This window comes from Cynocephalus volans, chromosome 7 (assembly GCF_027409185.1).
Source record: "Cynocephalus volans isolate mCynVol1 chromosome 7, mCynVol1.pri, whole genome shotgun sequence".
Classification (NCBI taxonomy): Eukaryota; Metazoa; Chordata; class Mammalia; order Dermoptera; family Cynocephalidae; genus Cynocephalus; species Cynocephalus volans.
Genome location: NC_084466.1, coordinates 125,776,098 through 125,802,673, shown reverse-complemented (window position 1 = coordinate 125,802,673; position 26,576 = coordinate 125,776,098). Strand labels below are relative to the sequence as shown.

Genomic DNA, 26,576 nt, shown 5'->3' with positions numbered 1-26,576 from the left:
ATTCTTTCTTCATTGGGCCCATACAGAAATCTAAGCAAACTGGCTGTTTTTAGAGCATTTTACTACAGCATCTGTTTCAGTTCTGCAGGGTGCTCTAAGCCCAGGTTTGCCATGAGACTTTCAAAGGCTCTGAATTTGGTGTGGCATCCTGTCCCAGATGCACCTGGGGTATTTTCAAGGAAGTTACATGAGCTGTGTGGAAACCTGGCCATGAACTCGAGTTCAGAATCCTGTCCCTTTGGCCCATGTGGGAGAGCATTTCCCAGCAATATCCTGCATTGGAAGAATAATTTCCTGACTGCAGCAAGAGGGGCTGGACCTGAGACTGGGTTCCCTCTGAGTGCACTCGAACATAAAGTTGGTGAGCCTGACACAGTGGCCTAGATGTGCATGTTTCCCAGCATTTTTTTTTTTTTTTGCATATGTGGGACAGTTTCTTGCCTGTAGCAAGAGTGGCTGGAGCTAGGACTGGGCCCCTTCAGAATTCTCTGTAGGATGAAGCTGGTGATCCCATTTAGTAGCCCAGATGTGTGAGCTTCACAACAGTTTCCTACATGGGTTGGACAGTCTGTGAGCACTTTAAATATAGCATTCCACTGATTTCTGGTCTCCATAGCTTCTGAAGAAAAATTGACTTTTATTCATATTGAGGATCCCTTGTATGTGATGAGTCATTCCTCTCTTGATAATTTTTAACATGCTCTTTGTTTTAGATTTCTGACAGTTTGTTGAAAATATGCCTTGGTAAGGGTCTTTATGGTTTTATCATTTGGGGAGGTTATTAAGCTTCCTAGAAGTGTATATTTATGTTTTTCTGATTTAAAATCAGATTTGGAAAGTTTTCAGCTGTTATCTCTCCAAATATTTTTCTACCTCCCACCCCGATTTTCCCCTACTCTTACTATTACATAATGAAATTCCATAGGTCCCTTTCGCACAGTTCCTTTTTCCTAAAGCCATTTTCTTTTCTGCTACTCAGACTGGATCATTTCTGTTGTCATGTCTTTATGCTTGCTGGTTTAGTTTTTCTCCTTTTAGAAGTTTGCTGCTGAACTCTGGTGATTTTTTTTTCTATCTTCTATTGTATTTTTAACTCCAGAATTTTTATTTTTTTGTTTTTAAGAATCTTTTTCTTATTATTGATATTCCTGACATTTTTGCTCTCCTAATTTTCTTTGTGCATGGTTTTCTTCAGCTCTTTGAAGATATTTAAGACATTTAATGTGAAGATTTTATCTAATAATTCCAATATTTGGGCTTCGTCCTTGATGATTTCTTTCAAATTCAGTTTTGAGCTGTTAATATGTACTATTACTTGTTTCTTTGTATGCTGTGTAATGTTTCCTTGAGAACCGAACATCAAATACTTAGTAATGTGTTAACTCTGGAAATAAGATTTTCCCCTATTCCTGCAATTGTTTTATTACTTGATGAAGGCTGAAGTCATCCATTTATTAGTTACTTTTACAAATTAATTTTACCAAGTCTATATTTATTGTCATCTTTGATTACTTGAATCTCTGTTCTGTTGTCTGCGCAGTCAGTCGGTGCCTTTACAGAGATTTTCTTAAGTCCCTATATCCAACTGTTTTTCAAAAAGGAAAACACCATTCTGTGTTTTGAAATCATCTCATCCAATGCCACTGAATAAGTTGTTCAAGCCTATGGGGATTGAAAGAATGGCCAGTCTTTGTGCCATCCCACCAGCCATCAGATTCAAAACCCTTGTTTTTGAAGGAAAATGTCCCTACTGCTCAGCCTGGGACCAGGAATTTGCACTGCAACATAATGCACTGTCTACAAAACTACCTGCCATTGAACTGGAGTATGAAGAATGCTAGCCTCTATGAGGGGTCTTCAAAAGTTTTTGCGATGATTCTATTATCTTTTAGTTCTATTTTTTTCACAAACTTTTGAAGCTCCCTCGCATGTGAGATGCCAAATTTTCTAAAATTTACCAGATACATTCTTTATCAAGCTTTATCATTCCCCTGGATGCTGCAAGTGTTTGACTAGGTTCCAAGCGCCCAAAATAGTTTTTTTTTAGACAGATTATGCTAGGCTAATGGCTGTTTTGGTGGAGAACTTGACTCCATTCTTGAACTTCCTGATCTATCATCTTGGTCACATTACTTCAGTAATGCCATCATAATAATATTAGTGTTTCTTTCTATGACAGGGAATATCTTTCCATTTGTTTAGGCTTTCTTTAATGTCCTGCAACAATTATTTACATAGACTAGCTTAATCATGATAAGCTATGTTTGTGTCACCATTAAATCTCCAAATTAATTTCAATAGATGTGAATATTAATATCGGTTTATGAATGCATTGATTTTCTTACTGACAAGTCTAATTTTAACTTAAGCTCAGAAAACAGTGTGAAGCTGATATTATGAAGGGAGATTAATGTCTTTGTCTAGCAAGTACAGGTGTTGGGAGTGTTTAGTTTATTTTAATGGTGTTGATTACATAATATTAGATATGTCACAGGTCACCTGGAGATTATAAAAGCATCATTAATTTAACGCTGGCCTAGGACCTAATTAGAAAATACATATTTGTATTTTACTAATCCCCTGTACTCAATATTTAAAACTTCCCTCATGTTGTCAATTCTCTGTTACATCTCCTTCTCAGTCCTAAGCTCTACTTCATTGTCCATGTCAACTAGCCTCTCCCAACTTCCAATTTCTGAGAGCTCCATCCAATTATTTCCTTAGCCTTGGCACCTGCATTACCCCATTCTCTCCTTTATTCCATATGAGCTATTAATATCTCAGCTCTCTGTCTTCTTGATTGTAATCCCTCTTCAATCTGTATATTCCTATTTATTCTTGCCCTGCTCCCTAGATCTAGCTGCCTGTTGCCTCTGGAATGCAACAGAGCTGGTCCTATTGTGTCTTTGTGATTCCATTTCTTTCCATATAATCCATCCTATGTTTTGCTGCCATATTAGCTTTGGCATAATTTCATAATGAGTCTGCAGGCAATATTGAACTTATGTAAATTTTTGACAGAGGAAGAGAGTTGCAAAGTATTGCATTCTTTTTTGTTTGTTTATATGAAATGAACTGTTAAAATGATGGTTAAGAATAGAGATATGACTTGCAGTCAACATGGCGGAATAGATGGTCCTCAGCATCACTCTTTCCCACAAATCAACCAAATGATAACTATTAAAATGCAACAACAGTCAAGCTGGGGCTGCTAGAGCTCAGGGAAAGAGGAGGAGAGACCTATGGAGAATATAAAGGAAGAAGGCATGAAGAGAGAAAAATGGACCACTCCCAGCATTTCAAGCCCAGGTCACTTCAAGACTGGCCCTGGTGAGCACATGGAGCAAAAGCTAGCAAAAGCCACAGCTGTGCCCTTCATATGAAGTTGCTTCGAGGCTTCAGGGGAGAAGAGGGCCTTGTTTGGCCACAGGCCAGCAAGACCACTAACAGGGTTCCCATGGAACCACATCGAAGTGAGGGTCCACAGACAACTGAAAAAGGAGCCACTCAGAGGCTGGTGAGTCATTGAAAGGGACAGGTGCATGGCCCATCCCATGGGAAGCGTTTGCTGTAGGCAGTGGGGGAGATGGGCCCCACTGGGCTAACATAGAGGCACAGAATGTATGGCTGATATGCCCTGTTATCAGCACAGGCCCACTCAGTGTAGAATGGTCAGGAACATAGAACTTCAGGGGGTGCAGTTTGCTGAAAAGACTCAGGCCCAGACCAGAATTTCCACACAATCCATGTGTACTGGTCCTCACAAGACCCAGAAGTACTTATAAGGAAAACAATTGTAACCTGAGCTGCATAAAAAGCCTTCCCCAGAGAATCAGCAGTAACGCAGCAATTTAGCTCAACCACAGGGTTCAAGTCCTGGTTCTCTTAGGAATTTCCCCCACTTTGGTAGTAACCAAAGGACAACTTAGCTCTAGTGCAGAGTTTAAGTGATAGGAACAGCGAATAATCCACAACAGAACTGAAAGAAAAAAAAATACCCACAGATCAAAGACAAAGTTTGATATTTCATAAGTCTAACACCACCGAAGAAGACCTATGCAACCTAGAAGGACTGGGAGCCCCCTGGACTCCCAAGCTGGGGAGGGGAGAAGGACGTGGTCCTTAGCCACCCCCACTCAGACAACTGCACCTAGCCCAGGGATGACCACTGAGCCACTTCAGGAAGCACCCTAGGCTCCCAAGCTGTGGTGGTGGGGGGCCAAGGACTTCAGCCATGTCCCCCGAAAAACTGCACCCTACCCAGCAATGACCAAGATGCAACTGGAAGCCCCTTTGTCTCCCCTGCTGGAATGAAGGGGGTTCCATGGGCCTCAACCACTCCCCTCTCTCCTCCTTCTCCCACCCTATTTCCCTTTCCCTTCCTCTCTCCCCCTCCCCCAACTGCTCTGCAACATCTTATAATGTAAAAAAATATATATATTAATAAATAAATGAATTTTCTTAAAAAAAGAATAGAGAAATAAGTCTGGATTAACCTATGCAAAATATATTTTGACCTGAAATAACCAACTAGTTGCATTGATTCAATTTTTTTGTGCAGTCTAATCTAATAATATCAACAAATATGGCTTCACTGGCTATTGTACAAAGATTATTAGATTTATGTCAATGTAAACTTTGAGTCTGCCATAAATGGTTTTGTCTTTGGAGCTCAGGATCACCTTTCATATTCATAATATCTGATAGAATTGTGGGTACAAGACTGAGGATCATTAAATGCTGTATAATTTTTAGGTGATTTCTAGAAACCTAAAATTCTAATTTATTTTTATTTCTTTTTAATTGGAGCATAATTCATTATATGTATTTTCAGGGTACAACATTGTCTACCATCACTAGTGTACAACATATTTAAACCAAATCAATATTATTAGCATATTCATTATTACAAATCATATTCTTTATTCTTTATACCCCTTATCCAATCTCTCTCCACCCCCTTCTCCCTTCCCCTCCCCCATCCACTAATAACCATTGAATTTTCTCTCCTTCTGAAAGGTTAACATATTATTGTGGTCTTTTCCTACTTTCTTCTTTCCTTCCTTCCTTCCTTTTTTCGCTTGTTTATTTGTTTGTTTCTCTTTCTTTCTTTCTTTCTTTGTTTGTTTCTTTCTTCTTTACTTCTTTCTTAACACCCACTTATGAGTTAGGACATATGGTATTCCTCTTCTGCATCTGGCTTATTTCACTTAACATAATTTTCTCCAAACTCATACATGTTGCTACAGATATAGAATTTCATACTTTTTCTATGGCTGAGTAGTATTTCATTGTTGATATATACTACAATGTCCTTATCTAGTCATCTGTCAATGGACATTTATGTTGGTTCTATATTTTGACTATTGTAAACAGAGTTGTAGTGAACATGGGAGTGCAGGTATCCCTTCAACATGATGATTTCCATACCTTTGGGTATATACCCAGAAGTGGGATTGCCGGATCATATTGCAGTTCTATCTGCAGTTTTTGAGGAACCTCCATACTGCTTTGCATAATGACTTTACTATTTTACAATCCCATCAGCAGAGTAGAAGAGTCCCCTTTTCTCAATATCCTCTCCAACATTTCTTCTTCATGGTTTTATTAATAATGCCCAGTACAACAGAGGTGAGATGATATCTCAGTGTGGTTTTGATTTGTATTTTCCTGAGGATTAGTGATGTTGAGCATTTTATCAACCACCTGTTGGCCATTTGCATGTCTTCCTTTGAAAAATGTGTGTGGCTGGCTGCCTGCAGGGTGGTCCAGGCTGTTACTGTGGCAGTGGGCCCTCCTTGTGAGGACAGAAGCTATGGCAGTGCTAGTGGTAAACCACCTCTTCTGGCTCCTGTTCTGCGTGGCTGGAGGGAGTGTGCAGTGGCTTATGGCTGGGTGCTGGGTCATGCAAGTTGCTCCTTTTGCTGGCTCCTGCTTGGGGCAGTTGGAAGGGGCTGGTGCATTCTTCCAGCTGGTTGCTGGGTTGTGTGTGTTCCTCCCTCAGCTGGCTCCTGCTCCAGGTGGTGGGTTAGGACAGGTGGTGGCTTCTGGCTGGATGCCAGGTCAAGAAAGGCAAACTTTTCATTCAGGCTTGTAACATCTTTCATGATGTGGTCCTAATTTACTTACTTATATCAATTAATATTGTGTTTGTTTACAAACAGGACAAATTCTACTTAATAATGACTTGAACAAACAGTGGGTTTATTTAACAGAGATAAAAAGAATCCCATGGTGGGCTAATCCAGAGATAATACAGTAGCTTTGAAGCATCAAAGAGTCAAGTGCCTCCAATTTTTCTTCACCATATTTGGTATATAGGCCTTCATTTTCATGGTTAAATCTTCATGTCCCAAGGTGATGTCTACCTACCTACTCCTTTACATCTGTGTTTTAAGTGAGATGGAGGAAATAGAAAAAGTGTTACCAGTAGGCTACTGCTTACATCCTTTTTGGGAAAGAAATATGCTGCCTGGCTCATCTAGCTGTAAAGATTCTCATGAATGGAAATTTTAGGCAAGCAAGGAATAAGGGGATAGTGAATAAGTTTGAATGAACTGATCTACAGTCTCTGCCACATAATACAGTATTTTGTTCCAATACTGTATTGTCTAGATTCTGTGTTTGGCTAATTTTATAATGATGTGAGTTATTCTGAATATACTGCAGTTAAATATACTGACATAAAATTAGTCAGATAATTGCATTAAAATGTTCCTAGGAAAAGCACAAACAGCATTTGGAGTTTACCTTTGAAAACGTGGTAATTACTGCACTTGATTTGTTTGGGGCTGGCACAGAGACCACAAGCACCACCCTGAGATATGGACTCCTGCTCCTGCTGAAGCACCCAGAGGTCACAGGTATGAACACACTGATGAGCAGAGTAAATTTCAGCAAAGATGTTGGGAAGATCTTGCTAGTGTCCTCCATATTCTTTCTCTTAGAGAAGCTTCATTATTAAACTTCTGTGCTACCAGCTGCAATCTGTCCAAACTTAAGGATGTGATTAAGATGTGGCATCTTTGCAGAACATGGGAGGGTGACTAAGAAAAGTAAAGACAGCATGGCAGTAGGAGAAGGAATAAAGCTCTGGTGTCATGTCTGGATCCCATTTGAGGTCGTTTGTGGCAGGAAGAGCCACCATCAATTGGCCTGGGATTGCATATTGTTTTTATTATGAAAAGACTACTTTGAACAGTAGTATGTTCTTGTGAATTCCAGTCCTCCTTCTGAAAATTCAGGGCTCTAATCCTGGGAAAATGTAAACTCTTCTCATGGAGGTACTAGTGAAAGTCCTAGAAATTTAGTGATGCTGTCTGAGATCATTTCTAGCCTGGGAAGTATTCTAAAAAGTTCGATTCATGAGAAAGATGTTTACATTTAGGCAGAAGATATATCTAAAGGAATTTTTTTATTCTAGAAGTTTGTATCTATAAAACTAGTATCTGAAAAAATGAGATTTTTTTTGGGGGGGGAGAGGATCAATAATTTTAACATTTCTAAATAGCTTTACTTTAGAAATTTACCTTTAAATAGTTCTAGTTATGCAGCAGATAAGAAACATATATATTTCTCTTGATAGGATTCCACCAAAATAATAATAACCTAATTACATATGAAGTTTATTCTTATTAAAGTAGGAGGAGAGGAGTGCTGGAAACATCCAACAACTCTTCAGCAAATTTCTAAAATACAGAAATCAGACTGAAGTGTAAAAGTAACTCAGCAGAGGAGATGAAGTTGTAACGTTAGTGTCAGAGAAGGAAGACATATGAAAGAAGAAAAGCCAGTCTGTGTCCCTACAATCCCACAAGATTCCATATTTTGAAATAACAAGTGTCCGAGAAGGTCAAAAATGATGCGGAAAAAGGAGACTTTTCCTGTCCAAGTTCCATCTACAACTCTTTTATCAGGTAATGGATTATCCCCCAAGGAAAAGGAGGCTCAGTCTCTAAAAAAACTATGTCTATGAATCCCTATACTCAGGGACACTGTGCAGTGACAGAGAAAAGTGAGGTGTGGGCTGGGAAAGAAGGTTTGGTAAAATTTCTGTTCTTCAATTCACAGACTTTTAGCTTTTCTCTCTGTCTTGCTTTCTAAAATTCAGCAGCAAGACATATCCTTTGAAAGTGAGCAGATCTAGAGAAAAAAAACCTCCATATTTTGCCCTCTAAACAGAAAATTGTTTCTAAATGTCCAGCACAGTGAATAAAATAAAAATATTCACCCAAAGAACCAGGGTATGGAATTTTAGAAAACTGAGATTAAAGGAGAAATCATAAAAGACTTTTGGAGAGACATACCAGGTCATATATAAAGATTTAGGATTCAGAACAGCATCAAAATTCTCAAGCGTAACTATTAGCTTGTGTATCAATTGATAAGTGTATTTTCAGACCTGCACATTTGCCAAAATTTTTACTCCATATTTTCCCTTTCGCAGAAAATTCCAGAGGATGTGCTCCATCCAAATGTCTGAAACCAAGTCAGAGGAAGTCATGGGATCCAGGAATCAGGAGGCCTCATGTAGGAGAATGAGACTGTCAGGGAGGCTGCTGGACACCAGGCCTAGAAAACCTGGAGGCTGCTGGGCCCCAGGTCCCTTCAGAAAGGACCAGGTTGACAATGCCGGTGTGAAGGCAGACACCAAGAACAAAAGAGTGTTACCGATTTTATGATGTTTTCCAATAATTGGGAAATTGTTACTAGGAGTTTCAAACATGTACCTGGGTATTGGGAAATAAATGTAACTCAGGTAATGTGAGGGATCTTTAAACAGTGGAAAGATTAATATTATCTTCCAATTCAATTTTTCCATGAACTTTTTGAAGTATCCTCTTAGAAAATTATAAATTAAGAGAGACATGCTTAAGTCCAACAAAAATGAAACCTATGCTAGTTGTCTAACCAGTGAAACATATTTATGTAGTCAGAAAACATATCAGGCACAAAACCACATTATGTAGTACTTCAAAAAGTTTGTGGATAAATAGAATTAAAAGATAATACAAATTGTTCCTGAATGTTTTGAAGTACCTTAGTATTCTGAGAAACACAGTTGAGTAGACGTGTGTGTGTGTGTGTGTGTGTGTGTGTGTGTGCGCACACATGTATCTGTACCTGTTTGTGGATGTGTGTTCAACTACGAGGTAGAGATGGAGATTAGAGTTTTTATCTGTTATATCGAGAAATGTTTACATATTCTCTAAAAATGGATAAGTAAAAAATAGAAAGTAGAAACAGATGATTTTTATTTAGAAACATGAATGTATTATTCAGAAGCTACTAGAGTTCTCAAAGTGGCCACAATTGGGAAGCGGGAACATGAAGAGAGTACCACGGCAAAGTGCACACACACAGACACACAAAACACACAAACACATACATACACATACATCCACTAGCAGAATTTAATTTTTAATCATGATAAATCATTTTGATAGAAAATTAATATGATTCCTGCTTCTCTTTCAGCAAGATAGTAATTATTTTACCTAATTACATGCTAACTTTATATTTGCAAACATTTCATCATTTTGATTGATATTACTTATCATATATGCTATTATATTTGTATGTACAGATTAATCTTTATGCTTAGCTTATGGCACAAATATATGATTTTGAATTATAGCAATAATTTCTCTAAGTTTAAATGTACTTCTGTTCATATAATTTATGTGCATAATGCTGTTAGGATACCTTTGTAATGTTTTATGCATCCTTGAATTGCTACAACAAATGCCGTTTTTCTCCCTTTGCATCAGTTCTTCCTTGTGTCTTATCAGCTAAAGTCCAGGAAGAGATTGAACATGTGGTTGGCAGACACCGGAGCCCCTGCATGCAGGACAGGAGTGACATGCCCTACACAGATGCTGTGGTGTACGAGATCCAGGGATACATTGACCTTGTCCCCATCAACCTTCCCCATGGGGTGACCTGTGACATTAAATTCAGAAACTACATCATCCCTAAGGTAAGCTTGTTTCTCCTACATTTCAACTCGGTGCTCTTGAAATTCCCAAGTTCACAGTGTGGTTTCAGACCTCTACCCACATGATATGAGAGAAGAGCCAAACTCATATGCATGGCACCTTAATGGACTTTATGCTGTTTACAGTTTGGGGCTATAAATCTTCCTAAAAGGTCTTGGTACCTGGTAGTGTAAGTCTTCCAAATTTGCTCTACTTGTTTAATAATGTTTTGGTCAGTCTGAGGTGTTTACCTTTCTAAATAAATGTTAAAATTGTCAGTTTGTCATCAGAGTAACATTAAATCTCTAGATCAATTTGGAAATAATTGACACCATGATGTGTTCAATATTTAATTTCGTAAATGTGATTATACTTCCAATTAGAATAGATGCAGTTATTATTTTATTCTACTGAACTTGTGGCTGGAATCACCGCAAATGTGATGGCAGAAGAATTCCCACAAGGGAGTGTTCCAAACCATCCCAAGATGGGGCTGGTAGGGATTCCAAAGAAAGAAGCACTAAATGCCAGGGTTATCAGTCCAAAACATTTATTGGAGGAACTTACATACAGAGTCCTGCAGCATATCCTCAAGACAGGCAGCAAGAGAAAAGAGATGTTGTACTCAGGTATGTCTGCAGTGAGGAGGCCAAGGAATGGAGTTTACATGAGGGTTTAAGGAGTTTGGCCAATGGGTGGGACCAGTTTCTTTTAGTGGTTTTGGGTAACAATCTGGATATCTTTATCAGTACCTGCGAATGTTTAAGGCCCCAGTTTTGTTTCAAGCCTGCTGGGAGGAACCTGGGTCACAGAGGGATCAAGGCACTCTGATTTTTGGTCAGGATACAGAAAGAAAGCAGAGGGAATTGGATGACCTTACAGTTATGCTGCCAATTTATTTGAGCTTTCTTTTGTTTCCTCAGTAATGTGTTTTCAGTGCAGTGGCTTGCAACTCTTAGGTTTTTCAGACATAGTATTTATTTGTTAAACATTTATACAAAGCCTTTTCCATTTATTAACTTACATTTAGCGATCATTGTAAATTTACTCATCCTTGCTAGATGTTTGTAGATTCATTAGAAATTTCTATGTACATTATCCTGCTGTCTGAATTGATATTTGCTTTGTTTCTTATCTTCCAATTCTTTTTTTTTTTTTTTTTTTTGTCGTTTTTTTTTCGTGACCGGCACTCAGCCAGTGAGCGCACTGGTCATTTCTATATAGGATCCGAACCCGCGGCGGGAGCGTCGCCGCGCTCCCAGAGCAGCACTCTACCGAGTGCGCCACGGGCTCGGCCCTTATCTTCCAATTCTTTTGTCCTTAGTTTTTCCCTTCTGCATTATTGCACTGGCTACGATTTCCAGGCTGGAGTTGAATGAAATTGGTGACAGTGTGCATCCATGTTTCATTTCTGAAACAGAAGCAGGAAGGGGTGGAGGCTTAACAACTAACTATGGAATATTATTTTTAAGTGCATTTTGGAAGATACTCCTTAGCAGATTAGGGAAGTTTGTCCTCTTGTCTTATTTTTATATGAATTTTTGTTAAGCAAGTGTTTCTAAATTTATTAAATCAATTACTTGCATCTGTTGGTATGATTGTATATATTGACCTCACTTTCCTTCATAAATATACATAAGTAGACACACACAACCATATTTGATTTGTTTCATATGGTTGAAGACTTCTGTATTTATATTCATAAGAGATTTTGGTCTGTGATTTTTTCTTCCTCAAGATTTTCTTGTCAGATTTCTGGTACCAAAATAATACTGACCTCATAATATTAAGAGAGAAATGTTCTCTAATGTGGGTCTCTTTTTATTGTCTTCTCCTCTCCACAGACTTCTGCTTGTGGACACTTAGTTTTATCTTTGAAAAGAATAGTAACTTTTGGATAAATACAGATATTATGTATGAGAAAATTCAGAGTTTCTTTTTTTTATTTTTTTAAATTTTATTTTGTCGATATACATTGTAGCTGATTATTACTGCCCATCACCAAAACCTCCCTCCCTTCTCCCTCCCCCCCAACAATGTCCTTTCTGTTTGCTTGTTGTATCAACTTCAAATAATTGTGGTTGTTATATCTTCTTCTCCCCCCCCCCCGGTTTGTGTGTGTGTGTGTGTATGTGTGTGTGTGAATTTATATATTAATTTTTAGCTCCCTCCAATAAGTGAGAACATGTGGTATTTCTCTTTCTATGCCTGACTTGTTTCACTTAATATAATTCTCTCAAGGTCCATCCATGTTGTTGCAAATGGCAGTATTTCATTCGTTTTTATAGCTGAGTAGTATTCCATTGTGTAGATGTACCACATTTTCCGTATCCACTCATCTGATGATGGGCATTTGGGCTGGTTCCAACTCTTGGCTATTGTAAAGAGTGCTGCGATGAACATTGGGGAACAGGTATACCTTCAACTTGATGATTTCCATTCCTCTGGGTATATTCCCAACAGTGGGATGGCTGGGTCGTATGGTAGATCTATTTGCAATTGTTTAAGGAACCTCCATACCATTTTCCATAGAGGCTGCATCATTTTGCAGTCCCACCAAAAATATATGAGAGTTCCTTTTTCTCCGCAGCCTCGCCAGCATTTATCGTTCATAGTCTTTTGGATTTTAGCCATCCTAACTGGGGTTAGATGGTATCTCAATGTGGTCTTGATTTGCATTTCCCGGATGCTGAGTGATGTTGAGCATTTTTTCATATGTCTGTTGGCCATTTGTATATCTTCCTTAGAGAAATGCCTACTTAGTTCTTTTGCCCATTTTTTAATTGGGTTGCTTGTTTTCTTCTTGTAAAGTTGTTTGAGTTCCTTATATATTCTGGATATTAATCCTTTGTCAGATGTATATTTTGCAAATATTTTCTCCCACTCTGTTGGTTGTCTTTTAACTCTTTTAATTGTTTCTTTTGCTGTGCAGAAGCTTTTTAGTTTGATATAATCCCATTTGTTTATTTTTCCTTTGGTTGCCCGTGCTTTGGGGGTCGTATTCATGAAGTCTGTGTCCAGTCCTATTTCCTCAAGTGTTTCTCCTATGTTTTCTTTAAGAAGTTTTATTGTCTCAGGGTGTATATTTAAATCCTTAATCCATTTTGAGTTGATTTTAGTATACGGTGAGAGGTATGGATCTAGTTTCATTCTCCTGCATATGGATATCCAGTTATCCCAGCACCACTTGCTGAAGAGGCAGTCCCTTCCCCAGTGAATAGGCTTGGTGCCTTTGTCAAAGATCAGATGGAAGTAAGTGTGTGGGTTGATTTCTGGATTCTCTATTCTATTCCATTGGTCAGTGTATCTGTTTTTATGCCAATACCATACTGTTTTGGTTATTATAGCTTTGTAGTATAGCTTAAAGTCAGGTAGTGTTATGCCTCCAGCTTTATTTTTTTTGGCTGAGCATTGCTTTGGCTATTCGTGGTCTTTTATTGTTCCATATAAATGTCTGAATAGTTTTTTCCATTTCTGAGAAAAATGTCTTTGGAATTTTGATGGGGATTGCATTGAATTTGTATATCACTTTGGGTAGTATGGACATTTTCACTATGTTGATTCTTCCAATCCAAGAGCATGGAATATCTTTCCATCTTCTTGTATCCTCTCTAATTTATCTCAGCAGTGGTTTGTAGTTCTCATTATAGAGATTTTTCACCTCCTTGGTTAACTCAATTCCTAAGTATTTTATTTTTTTGGTGGCTATTGTAAATGGGCAAGCTTTCTTGATTTCACCTTCTGCATGTTCACTCTTGGAGAAAAGAAATGCTACTGATTTTTGTGTGTTGATTTTGTATCCTGCTACTGTGCTGAAATCATTTATCAATTCCAACAGTTTTTTTGTAGAGGTTTTAGGCTGTTCGATATATAGGATCATGTCATCTGCAAACAGGGACAGTTTGACTTCATCTTTTCCAATCTGGATGCCCTTTATTTCCTTCTCTTCTCTGATTGCTCTGGCTAGTACTTCCAACACTATGTTGAATAGGAGTGGTGAGAGTGGGCATCCTTGTCTAGTGCCTGTTCTTAAAGGAAAAGCTTTCAGCTTTTCCCATTCAGGATGATATTGGCAGTGGGTTTGTCATATATGGCTTTAATTATGTTGAGATACTTTCCCTCTATACCTAACTTATAGAGGGTCTTTGTCATTAATGAGTGCTGAACTTTATCAAATGCTTTTTCAGCATCTATAGAGATGATCATATGGTCCTTGTGTTTGAGTTTATTAATATGGTGTATCACATTTATTGATTTGCGTATGTTGAACCAACCTTGCATCCCTGGGATGAATCCCAGTTGATCGTGATGAATAATTTTTCGTATGTGTTGCTGTATTCTGTTCGCTAGTATTTTAGTGAGGATTTTTGCATCTATATTCATCAAGGATATCGGCCTGTAGTTTTCTTTTTTGGTTATATCTTTACCTGGTTTTGGTATCAGGATGATGTTTGCTTCATAGAATGAGTTTGGGAGATTTGCGTCCGTTTCAATCTTTTGGAATAGTTTGTAAAGAATCGGTGTCAATTCCTGTTTGAATGTTTGGTAAAATTCTGCTGTGAATCCATCTGGTCCTGGGCTTTTCTTTGTTGGGAGCCTTCTGATAACAGCTTCAATCTCCTTTATTGTTATTGGTCTGTTCAAATTTTCTACGTCTTCACGGTTCAGTTTTGGGAGCTTGTGTGTGTCCAGAAATTTATCCATTTCCTCCAGATTTTCAAATTTGTTGGCGTATAGTTGTTTAGAGTAGTCTCGAATGATTCCTTGTATTTCAGATGAATCTGTTGTAATATCGCCGTTTTCATTTCTAATTTTTGTTATTTGAGTCTTCTCTCTTCTTTTTTTTGTTAGCCATGCTAATGGTTTGTCAATTTTATTTATCTTTTCAAAAAACCAACTTTTTGATTCGTTGATCTTTTGAATTGTTTTTTGGTTTTCAATTTCATTCAGTTCTGCTCTGATCTTAATGATTTCTTTCCGTCTGCTAACTTTAGGATTGGATTGTTCTTGTTTTTGTAGTTCTTTAAGGTGAAGTGTTAGGTTGTTCACTTGCCATCTTTCCATTCTTCTGAAGTGAGCATTTAATGCAATAAATTTTCCCCTCAATACTGCATTTGCAGTATCCCACAGGTTTTGGTATGATGTATCATTGTTTTCATTAGTTTCAATAAACTTTTTGCTTTCCTGCTTGATTTCTTCTTGGACCCATATGTCATTAAGTAGAATGCTGTTTAATTTCCATGTGTTTGTATAGTTCCCAGAGTTTTGTTTGTTATTAATTTCTAGTTTTAATCCATTGTGGTCTGAGAAGATACATGGGATAATTCCAATTTTTTTGAATTTATTGAGACTTGATTTGTGACCTAATATGTGATCTATCCTGGAAAATGATCCATGTGCTGATGAGAAGAATGAATATTCTGAGGTTGTTGGGTGGAATGTTCTGTAGATATCTGCCAATTCCAATTGGTCTAGAGTCTTGTTTAGATCTTGTATTTCTCTACTGATTCTTTGCCTAGATGATCTGTCTAATATTGACAGTGGAGTGTTCAGGTCCCCTGCTATTATGGTATTAGTGTCTATTTCCTTCTTTAGGTCTAGTAGAGTTTGTTTCATAAATCTGGCTGCTCCAACATTGGGTGCGTACATATTTATGATTGTTATGTCTTCTTGATGGATCAGTCCTTTTATCATTAAGTAGTGTCCCTCGTTGTCTCTTTTTATGGTTTTTAGTTTAAAGTCTATTTTGTCAGATATAAGAATAGCCACTCCAGCTCGTTTTTCTTTTCTGTTTGCATGGTAAATCTTTTTCCATCCTTTCACTCTTAGTCTGTTTGAATCTTTATGGGTGAGGTGGGTCTCTTATAGGCAGCATATAGTTGGGTCCTGCTTTTTGATCCAGTCAGCCAGTCTGTGTCTTTTAATTGGGGAATTTAAGCCTTTTACATTAAGAGTTGTTATTGAAAGGTGTTGATTTATTCCTAGCATTTTATTGGTTGTTTGGTTGTCTTAGGTGTCTTTTGTTCCTTGCTTTCTGATTTACTGTTTGGTTTCTGTGTTTGTTGGTTCCTTAGGTTGTAGATAGTGTTTTTGTTAGCTTGTTTTCTCTTCATGAATGCCATTTTTATTGTACTAGCGCGTTTAGATTTTTCTTAGGTTTTTATGTCAGTGGTAGTTATTTTTCAGGAACCAAACCCAGTACTCCCTTGAGGATTTCTTGTAAGGGTGGTCTTGTGGTAGTGAACTCCCACAGTTTTTGTTTGTCTGAGAAATATACTATTTGCCCCTCATTTTGGAAGGATAGCCTTGTAGGGTAGAGTATTCTTGGCTGGCACTCTTTGTCTTTTAGTATTTTGAAAATATCATCCCATTCCTTTCTAGCTTTTAGGGTTTGTGATGAAAAGTCTGATGTTAACCTGATTCGGGCTCCCTTATAGGTGATTTGACGCTTCTCTCTTGCAGCTTTTAAGATTCTCTCTTTGTCTCTGAGTTTTGCCAATTTGACTATGACATGTCTTGGAGAAGGCCTTTTTGGGGTGAATACGTTTGGAGATCGTTGAGCTTCCTGGATCTGAAGATCTGTGATTTTTCCTATACCTGGGAAGTTTTCTGCCACTATTTTGTTGAATATGTTTTCAATGGAATCTCCATTTTCCTCCCCTTCTGGAATACCCATGACGCGGATATTTGAGCGCTTGAGGTTGTCTGATATCTCTCTCAGATTTTCTTCCATGTCCTTGATTCTTTTTTCTTTCTTTTTGTCTGCTTGTGTTATTTCAAACAGCCCACCTTCAAGTTCAGAGGTTCTCTCTTCAACTTCGACAAGCCTGCTGGTTAAACTCTCCGTTGTGTTTTTTATTTCGCTGAATAACTTCTTCAGTTCAGCAAGTTCTGCTACATTTTTTTTCAGGACATTGATTTCCTTGTATATTTCCTCTTTCAGATCCTGTATACTTTTCCTCATTTCATCATGATGTCTAGCTGAGTTTTCTTGTATCTCATTCAATTTCCTTAGAATTATCACTCGAAATTCCTTGTCAGTTATTTCAAGGGCTTCTTGTTCTATAGGATCTAGAGTTTGAGATTTATTAACTTTTGGTGGTGTACTTTCTTGATTTTTTGTATTTCTGGTGTCTTTTTTTTGGTGTTTATTCATTGTGGCAGGGGGTTTCACAGTCCACCGGTTTGAGACTAATGACTAACTAGGATGTTGCTGTGGTTGCCAATTTGGTATGGCTCCCGCCGTGACTGCTCAGTTGGCCTCTAGTGTCTTGTGTGTGTGGTTGCCTCGGGTCTTGGGCTTCTCCGGGGATCCACCTTTCTGGTCAGCTTGTACTCTGCTGGGCTGGTGGATCACGTACCACAGGGTGTGTGATCTCTGTTGAGCTTTCACTTTCTGTACAGGACTTCTCCCCGTTCCGTGTGCTCTGGCCCAGGCTGTTAGATCGTGCAGTGGCGACCCCACCGGGTGTGTGGTTTCTGTCGAGTCTCCGCCTCCTTGGCCCCAAGTCTCCCCCCTCTGTGCACACTGTGCTGGGCTGGGGTGTGTCTTCTGTACCCCTCGTCTATCAGCTGGGCCTTCAAGACCCTGCTCAGCACCGCCTCACCCAGGAAGTCTACCAGGTTTCTGCTAGGCACAGACGACCAGTCTCTCTGGGTGCCTTTGTAGCACTGTGTAGATCTTTCTCGGGTCTTGTTCACCTTTGTATCCCCCTGGTATAAACCGAGTCTAGTGCCCGCCTGCAGCCTGCTCTCCGGCAGGTTCAAGCGGACCTGGGAACTCTCCTACCACACTATTCCCAACCAGAAATTCGTTAGGCTTTTTTCCAAACTGGTGGTCGCAGAGATGGTATCTGCCTCCCAGTAACAGGAAGTTTACCGGGGCGGAGTCCAGGGTGTGGTGGAGTGACAGTCGGCCCGCCCGTACTTCCTAGCCCTCCCAACACTGGTCGGGACGCCCCACACCCCCAGCCCCACCAGAGAACCGCGGAGGGAGTGGGGGAGGGAGTGGGAAAGGAGGCCGGTCCGCAGGGTCCAGAAAGCCCCGCGCCAGGCCAAGCAAATGGGCTCAGTGATGGCCAAGTAGGGTGGAGCTGCCCGCACCTGGGAAAATGGAGGCAGCACCGGGGCAGTGAGTGGCCTGGTGGTGCAGGCGGGAGCCGCGTGGGCATCCACCCCCCGAACAGAGCTGTGCCAGGGATCACTCACAGTGCTGTGCCAGGTCGGGCGCACGCCCTGTCTCTGGTTTGTTGCCTTCAGTGTTCTCGGGGCTGCCGCCTCGGGCTGTTCAGTCGCGGCGCCGCTCGGGCGCTCCCAGGAATCTTCTTTAATGGTGGCCTGAAACCTCGAATCCTGAATAGGGCAGCTGGCCGCCTTCAGTGCGGCCCCAGCCTCCGGGATCCTGGCTGCATCCACAGCAGCCCTGGCGCCGTGTTCCCTGTTTCAAGACTCACTTTTGCAGCTAAGAATCAGTTCTTTTCCTGCTCCACACTTCAAAGCTGTTGCCTGTAAATGAGGCAGCCTCTCCTGCCAGGGGCAAAGTGGCGTTGAGCCCCCACGACCGGCCAGCAGCAGCAGTCCTCCCTTAAGAGATGGCCAGAGGAAGGTCCACAAGTTTCCCGGCTGCCTGAGGCCCAGTGGCCACCTTTTCCACCTCAGCTACTCCGCGCCAGCTGCCGCAGCCGCCGCCATCTTGCCAGATCTCTCCGAAAATTCAGAGTTTCTGATGATGCTTCTTCTTCCAGAAAGACTTCATTTCTCTCCCACAGGCAGTCATATATGATGTAACACTTCCTACCCTGATTCTGAATTGGACATGAAGTGAACACAGTCAAAAATTAACTGGCCAGTTAGCTTAGCTTGTTAGAGCGTGGTGTTATAACACCAAGGTCTAGGGTTTGGATCCCTGTACTGCCCAGCTGCCAAAAAAAAATTGGGCTGGCCAGTTAACTCAGTTGGTTAGAGTGCAGCCTTGTAACACCAAGGTCACGGGTTCATATCCCTGAACCAGCCAGCCAAATAAATAAATAAATAAATAAAATAACTACACCTGTTAGCTTACCTCTCTGAGGTTCTCCCATCTCTGGAATCTTGAAATCAATTTTTGTCTTAGCAGTTTTACAATGTCTTCTAACATATTATTTCTATGTTTATCCAGATATTCTATTTGCTCTCTGTAAGCTTCTCTATACTACTTGAAGCTAAGGCATATTATTATTAAAATTAAAAATAATATAAATAAACTTTATAATTTCATGGGGAAAAAGAATAGTGAAATTTGTAAGGTCGCAACTACTAAGGTCATCCTGTGGAGAAAACAGAATTCATGATTCTATGTAGATGTAATGGGGCTTGCCCTGTTAATCACAGATTTGGTACAAAGGTTAAGGCTTCATCACACTCTGTTTTCACCAATGGGCACAACTAGGAGAAGACTTATGTTCCTTAATATTGGAGTCTGAGGTTATATTAGTGAAAGTTGTCTCTGTCCCTATTAGTACTAAATGGGAAACCGACTGAGGAATCAGGCTGGGATTGCCACTCTCTCACATCCAGTGCATCTGCTTTGTTGGCTGTTGGAGGGGAGAATTGCACCTGCTGAAGTCACCCATTCACCCCTTTGCATGGTGGCTCCTGCACTGTCTGGTGGCTTTTGAGCCTAGAATATCATAGCCTCAAGGAAATGACCCTTTCCCTCCTTTCTGCATGGGACAGCCCAGTATAGAAACATGCAACACTGCATGGCTGAATCTACCCTCATAGAAATCAGATAAATGTTTCTTTTACCACTGGCTGGAGCCATGGATCTAGGTGGAGATAATGGTCTCAGACAGGAGTTGGCAAGATTTTTCTCTAATGGGCCAGATAGCATATTTTAGATATTTTGTAACGTGGAAGTAGACATAGACAATGTATAAATAAATAATAATGCTATCTTCCAATTTCCATGGAGCCTGAAATTTAAATTTCAAATAATTTTCATAGGTCAAAAATATTATTCTTTTTGGGCATTTTTTCAATTAAAATATTCTGACATTATGGCCTATACAAAATCAGGTGGCAGGATGGATTTGTGCATGTTGTTTGTGAATATCTGGTATAAGACATTCCTGTCCAGTAGAAGTTTGTGCAGTGATAGGAGATGTATTTGTGCATTTGTATCCTATCTGAAGAAAAATTGACAGCAGAGGTCCCAGATACTTACTTTTATGTTTCTACAAATTTTATTGTTTTAGCTCTCACATTTAGCTCGATGACATATTCCAAGTTAATATTTATTTGTTGTATGGAGTAATGGTCATGCTTCATTTTCTTCTTTATGAATTACCAACTGTTTGAGTCTCATTTCTTTGAAAATATACATATACTTTTCTATTTCAAAGAAACATTTTCATGTATTACTTGTTTAAAAACATTAAAGGGATTAATTTTAAAACAAAATGATAGGTCTTTTGCATGATAAACTTAGAGGATGAGATTTCCTCTCACCTTTATATTCAAAGGCTTTTTAATTCTAAACAAAAGTAAAACATATATACAGACATATGTATGTATATATCTACTTTTATATCTGTTTATCTATCTATCTACACTTCCCTACTTCGGTATGTATGTCGCAAGAACAAGCATTTTCTCATACATGGTAATAATAGCATGAACACTCAGGAGATATCATTAACACAGTAAAATTATCTAATATACAGCCTATACTTAAATTATCCCAATTTTTCCAGAAAATTCTTTATAGCTTTGTTTTTCTTTTGAAACTCATTATCCACTCAAGGAACAAGCATAGGATTTGGTTATCTTGTCCCTTCAGTCTACTGTCTTAAAGAAGAGTACCCTTTCCTTTGTTTGTTTGTTTCCTTTCAGTGTTTTGAACTCTATGAAGAGTCCAGGACATTTGTCATTTAAAATATTTCTCAGAAAACCCACCCATCACCTGTCCACAAGGCTGGACCCAGACTGCCACTCTTCTATCTCAACAGGGGATGCGCAGGCAGTCAAAAAGACTCTGGGGAACCCCACCACCACTGCCAACAAGCTGGGCCCAGTGCACTGCCTGCCCACCAAGATTGGGGATGCAAAGTCAGAGAAAAAGCCTTCAGGAAGCCCACCCACAGCCCACCAACAAGGCAGATCCCAGTGTGCTGCCCACCTGCCCCAACTGGGGATGCACAGGAAGAGAAAAAGGCCCCCGGAAGCCCACTAACCAGCCTCCAACAAGGCAAGTTCCAGTGCACCACATGCCTGCCACTGCCTGAGGGTATTCAGGCTGGGAAAAAGCCCAGGGAAGCCCACCTACCACCTGCAAACAAGGCAGGACACAGTGCCACCTGTACACCACAAAGGGCCCAGCACCAGTTCTGGAGATGTCCATCCACAACAGTCATCACCACAGCTTCTACCACTGCAAGGATACCTAGTCACCACAATAACAGCCAGAACCACTGTGAAGGTGGTCTGTCCCATATTCAACTACAGTGACACAAGGAGAGTCACCAGAGGAGCCTGGGAAAAGAGAAAGAAGTCTTTTTTCTCAAGGTCTGTTCCAGAGTAACTGAAGCAGCAAGAAAATATGACACCACTGAAGGAATATAGTAATTCTCATCCATTAGACCCTACAGAACAGGAAACCCTTGAAGTAACTGAAAAGGAATTCAGAGTGACTGTCTTGAAACTCAATGAGAAAGGAGAAGAATCAGTTAGACAACTGTATTAGTCAGGGCTCTCGAGAGAGTCAGAATCAATAGGATATATTATAATTATATGAGAGGGATTTATTAGGGGAATTATCTCATGTGGCTATGAAGAAAAGTCCCACGATAGGTTATCTAAAAACTGGATGCCGGTAGCATCGCTCGGTCCAAGTCCAAAGACCTCAGAACCAGGGAAGCTGATGGTGTCCTTGGTGTAAGTCCTGGAATCCAATAGCTGAAGAGTCTCAAGCTCTGATGTCCATGGACAGGAGAGAAGAGTGTATCCCAGCTACAGCGGATCAAGAGAGAGCTTCACCTCTTTCCTGTCTCTTTTCTCTCTGGACCCCCAGTGGATTGGATGGTTCCCACCCACACTAAGGGTGGGTATTTCACACCCAGGCCACTCAGACTCTCATACTAATCTTGCTGGAAACACTCCCATGGACACACCTGAAAAGATTGTTTTACCAGGTTTCTCAGCATTCCTTCATCTAACCAAGTTGACATCGAGAATTAACCTTCACAACAACAGAATGAAATGTGAAAAAATATCAAGGTTATTAAAGAGGAAATTTATGAATAGTTTAATACCTTAAAAAAGAAAGTAACAGAACTCCTGAGACTGAAGGATTCACATAATGAAAAAAAAAAAAATACTGAGAGCCTAAGCAGCAGATTAGAACAAGCAGAAGAAAGAATATCTGATCTCAGAGATGATCTTTATAAAATGACCTGGGCAGACACACAAAAAAAGAAATAAGAGAATTTTTGAAAATGAAGAAATTACAAGAGAGCTATCAGACCACCTTAAGCACACAAACATCTGAATCATGGGTGTTTCAGAAGGGGAGGAGAAGAGTAAAGGCATTGAAAATCTATTCAATGAAATAATAACAGAAAGATTACCAGATATGAGGAGAGACACAGACCTTCAATCTACGAAGTTCCAAGATCAGAACACAGATTCAATCCAAAAAAGATCTTCTCTGAGACACTTTCTTGTCAATCAGACAAATCTCAAAGAGAATGAGAGAATACTAAAAGCAGCAAGAGGAAAGCATCAAGTCATATGTAAGGGAGTCCCCATCAGACTAACAGCAGACTTCGGAACTGAAACGCTAAGGTGAGAAGAAAATGCAACGACATATTCAAAAAACTGAAAGAAAAAAAAATGCCAACCAAGAATATTATGCCCACAAAGGCTATTCTTCAGAAATGAGAGCGAAGTAGTGAATTTCCCAGACAAACAAAAACTGCAGGATTCATCAACACACAGCTGGCCCCTCAAGAAATTCTCAAGGGAGTCCAGTATCTAGCATCTGAAAAACAATAATCAATACCATGAACACACAAAAAAGAACAAAACCCACTGGGAAAACCCAAATACAGATAAGAAAAGAGATAAAAGTAATCTCATCACTTCAAAAAAAAAAGACAAATAATAAAGCAGTAAGAAAGGAGCACAAGATATTTAAATCATGTAAACAAAAAGCAATAAAATGGCAAGAGTAAAGCAAGATATCTCAATAACAACCCTAAATATGAGTGGATTAAACTCTATACTCAAAACATACAGACTAATGCATTGGATTAAAAAGCTAGTCCTACCTATATGCTATCTAAAAGACACCCACCTCACCTGTAAAGATGAACACAGACTAATAGTGAATGGATAGAAAAAGTTACACCACACAAATGGAAACCAAAAATGAGCAGAAATATTCTTATATCAGATAAAATAGACTTTAAATCGAAACCAATAAAAAGAGACAAAGAAGGCCATTATATACTGATAAAGGGATCTATCCAACAAGAAAACATAGCAATCTTAAATACATATACACCCAACACCAGAGCACCCAGATACATAAAGCAGACACTCTGAGATGTAAAGAAGAGATAAACCGCAATGCAATAATAGTGGGGGACCTGCACATGCCTCTTCACCAGACAGATCATCCAGAAAACAAATCAACAGAAAAACACAGGATTTAAACTATACTTTTGGAACAATAGGACCTGGCAGATATCCACAGAACATTTTATCCCACAACCAAAGAATAGACATTGTTCTCATCAGTACATGGATCATTCTCCAGGACAGATCACAAATAGGTTACAAATCAAGCCTCAACAGGAATAAATAAATCAGAATCATCACAAGCATCTTTTCAGACCACAATGGATTATAACTATAAATTAATAACATGTGAAACTCAGGACATTATATGAAGGCTTGTAAATTAAACAATAGGCTTGTGAACAACTAATGAGTCCAAAAAAATTTTAAGTGGGAAATAAAAAAATTTCTTCAAACCAATGAAAGTAAAGACACAGCATATCAAAACCTGTGGGATACTGTGAAAGTAATAATATGAAAGAAGTTTATTGCAATTAGTACTCACATCAAAAAACAGAAAGATTTCAAATAAACAACCTAATGCTAAGCCTCAAAGAACTAGAAAATCAAGAATAATCCAATCCCAAAGTTAGTAGATGGAAAGGAATAATTAAGATCAGAGTAAAACTAAATGAAATAAAGACCTAAAAAGCAGTACAAAAAACCAATGAATCAAAAAATTGTTTTTGATGAGATAAACAAAACAGGCACACCACTAGCTAGGTTAACAAGAAGAAGGAGGAAGAGGAGGATGAAGACTCAAACAACAAAAATAAGAAATGAGAAAGATACATTAAAACCAATACCTCAGAAAGACAAGGAGAGAGACTTTCAAGATGGCGGTGGCTGCGGCGGTTGGCGCGGAGTAGGTGAGGTGGAAAACGCAGCCACTGGGCCTCAGGTGGCCGGGAAACTTGTGGACCTTCCTCTTGCCATCTGTTAAGGGAGGACCACTGATGGTGGCCGGTCGTGGGGGGTGACCGCCCCTTTGCCCTCGGCAGGAGAGGCTGCCTCAATTACAGGCAACAGCTTTGAAGTGTGGAGCAGGAAAAGAACTGTTTCTTAGCTGTAAAAGTGAGTCTCAAAACAGGGAACAGGGCACCAGGGCTGCTGTGGATGCAGACAGGATCCCGGAGGCCGAGGCCACGCTGAAGGCGGCCAGCTGCCCTATTTAGGATTCGAGGTTTCAGGCTGGCATTAAGGAAGATTCCTGGGAGCACCCGAGCCGCGCCGTGACTGAACAGCCAGAGGTGGCAGCGGCCGAGAATGGGAAAGGCGACAAACCAGAGACAGAGAGTGAGCACCCGACCTGGCACAATCCTGTGAGTGACCCCTGGACCATTCCTGTGGGTGGCAGACGCCCACCCAGCTCCCGCCTGCATCACCAGGCCACTCACTGCCCTGGGGCTGCCTCCATTTTCCCAGGGCTGGGCAGCTCCATCTGCTCGGCCCTCAATGAGCCCTCCCACTTGCTTGGCCCAGTGCAGGGCATTCCAGAGCCTGAGGGCCGGCGTCCCCTCCCACTCCCTCCGAGGTTCTCTGGTGGGTTGCTGGTGTGGGGCATCCCCGGCCAGTGTTGGGAGGGCAAGGAAGTACGGGCGGGCCGACTGTCACTCCACTGTACCCTGTACTCCAGCCCCTGGTAAACTTCCTGTTACTGGGAGGAAGATGCCATCTCTGTGGCCACCAGTTCAGAAAAAAAGCCTAACCAATTTCTGGTTGGGAATACTGTGGTAGGAGAGTTCCCAGGTCTGCTTGAACCTGCCGGAGAGCTTGCTGCAGGCGGGCACTAGACTCGGTTTATACCGGGGGGATACAAAGGTGAACAAGTCCCGAGAAAGATCTACAAAGTGCTACAAATGCACGCAGAGCGATTGGTCATCTGTGCCTAGCAGAAACCTGGTAGACTTCCTGGGCGAGGCGGTACTGAGCCGGGTCTTGAAGTCCCAGCTGATAAACGAGGGTTCCAGAAGACACGCCCCAGCCCAGCACAGTGCTGCGGCCAGGGAGGTGGAGCCTCGACAGAAACCACACACCCTGTGGGGTCACCACTGCAAGATCCAGCATTCTGGGCCAGAGCACATGGAACAGGGAGAAGTCCTGCACAGGAAGTGAAAGCTCAACAGTGATCACATACCCTGTGGTACGTGATCCACCAGCCCAGCAGAGTCCAAGCTGACCAGAAAGGTGGATCCCCGGAGAAGCCCAAGACCCGAGGCAACCACACACACAAGGCACTAGAGGCCAAATGAGCAGCCACGGAGGTAGCCATACGAAATTGGCAACCACAGCGACATCCTAGTTATTCTTTAGTCTCAAACTGGTGGACTGTGAAACCCCCTGCCACAATGAATAAACATCAAAAAAAGATACCAGACATACAAAAATTCAAGAAAGTACACCACCAAAAGTTAATAAATCTCAAACTCTACATCCTATAGAACAAGAAGCCCTTGAAATGACTGACAAGGAATTTCGAGTGATAATTCTAAGGAAACTGAATGAGATACAAGAAAATACAGCTAAACATCATGATGAAATGAGGAAAAGTATACAGGATCTGAAAGAGGGAATGTACAAAGAAATCAATGTCCTGAAAAAAAAAGTAGCAGAACTTGCTGAACTGAAGAAGTTTTTCAGCAAAATAAAAAACACAACGGAGAGTTTAACTAGCAGGCTTCTCGAAGTTGAAGAGAGTATCTCTGAACTTGAAGATGGGCTGTTTGAAATAAGACAAGCAGACAAAAAGAAAGAAAAAAGAATCAAGGACATTGAAGAAAATCTGAGAGAGGTATCTGACAACATTAAGCGCTCAAATATCCAAGTCATGGATATTCCAGAAGGGGAGGAAAATTGAGATTCCATTGAAAACATATTCAACAAAATAGTGGCAGAAAACTTCCCAGGTATAGGAAAAATCACAGATCATCAGATCCAGGAAGCTCAACGATCTCCAAACGTATTCAACCCGAAAAGGCCGTCTCCAAGACATGTCATAGT

At 40.3% G+C, this 26,576-nt stretch overlaps 2 pseudogenes; both read left to right on the top strand.

The window, feature by feature from the left end:
• The window catches only part of LOC134381765 (cytochrome P450 2C9-like), a 29,416-nt pseudogene extending 19,353 nt beyond the window's left edge, over window positions 1–10,063 (top strand).
• A 401-nt stretch (window positions 10,064–10,464) lies between these two features.
• The window catches only part of LOC134381764 (large ribosomal subunit protein mL42-like), a 43,850-nt pseudogene continuing 27,738 nt past the window's right edge, over window positions 10,465–26,576 (top strand).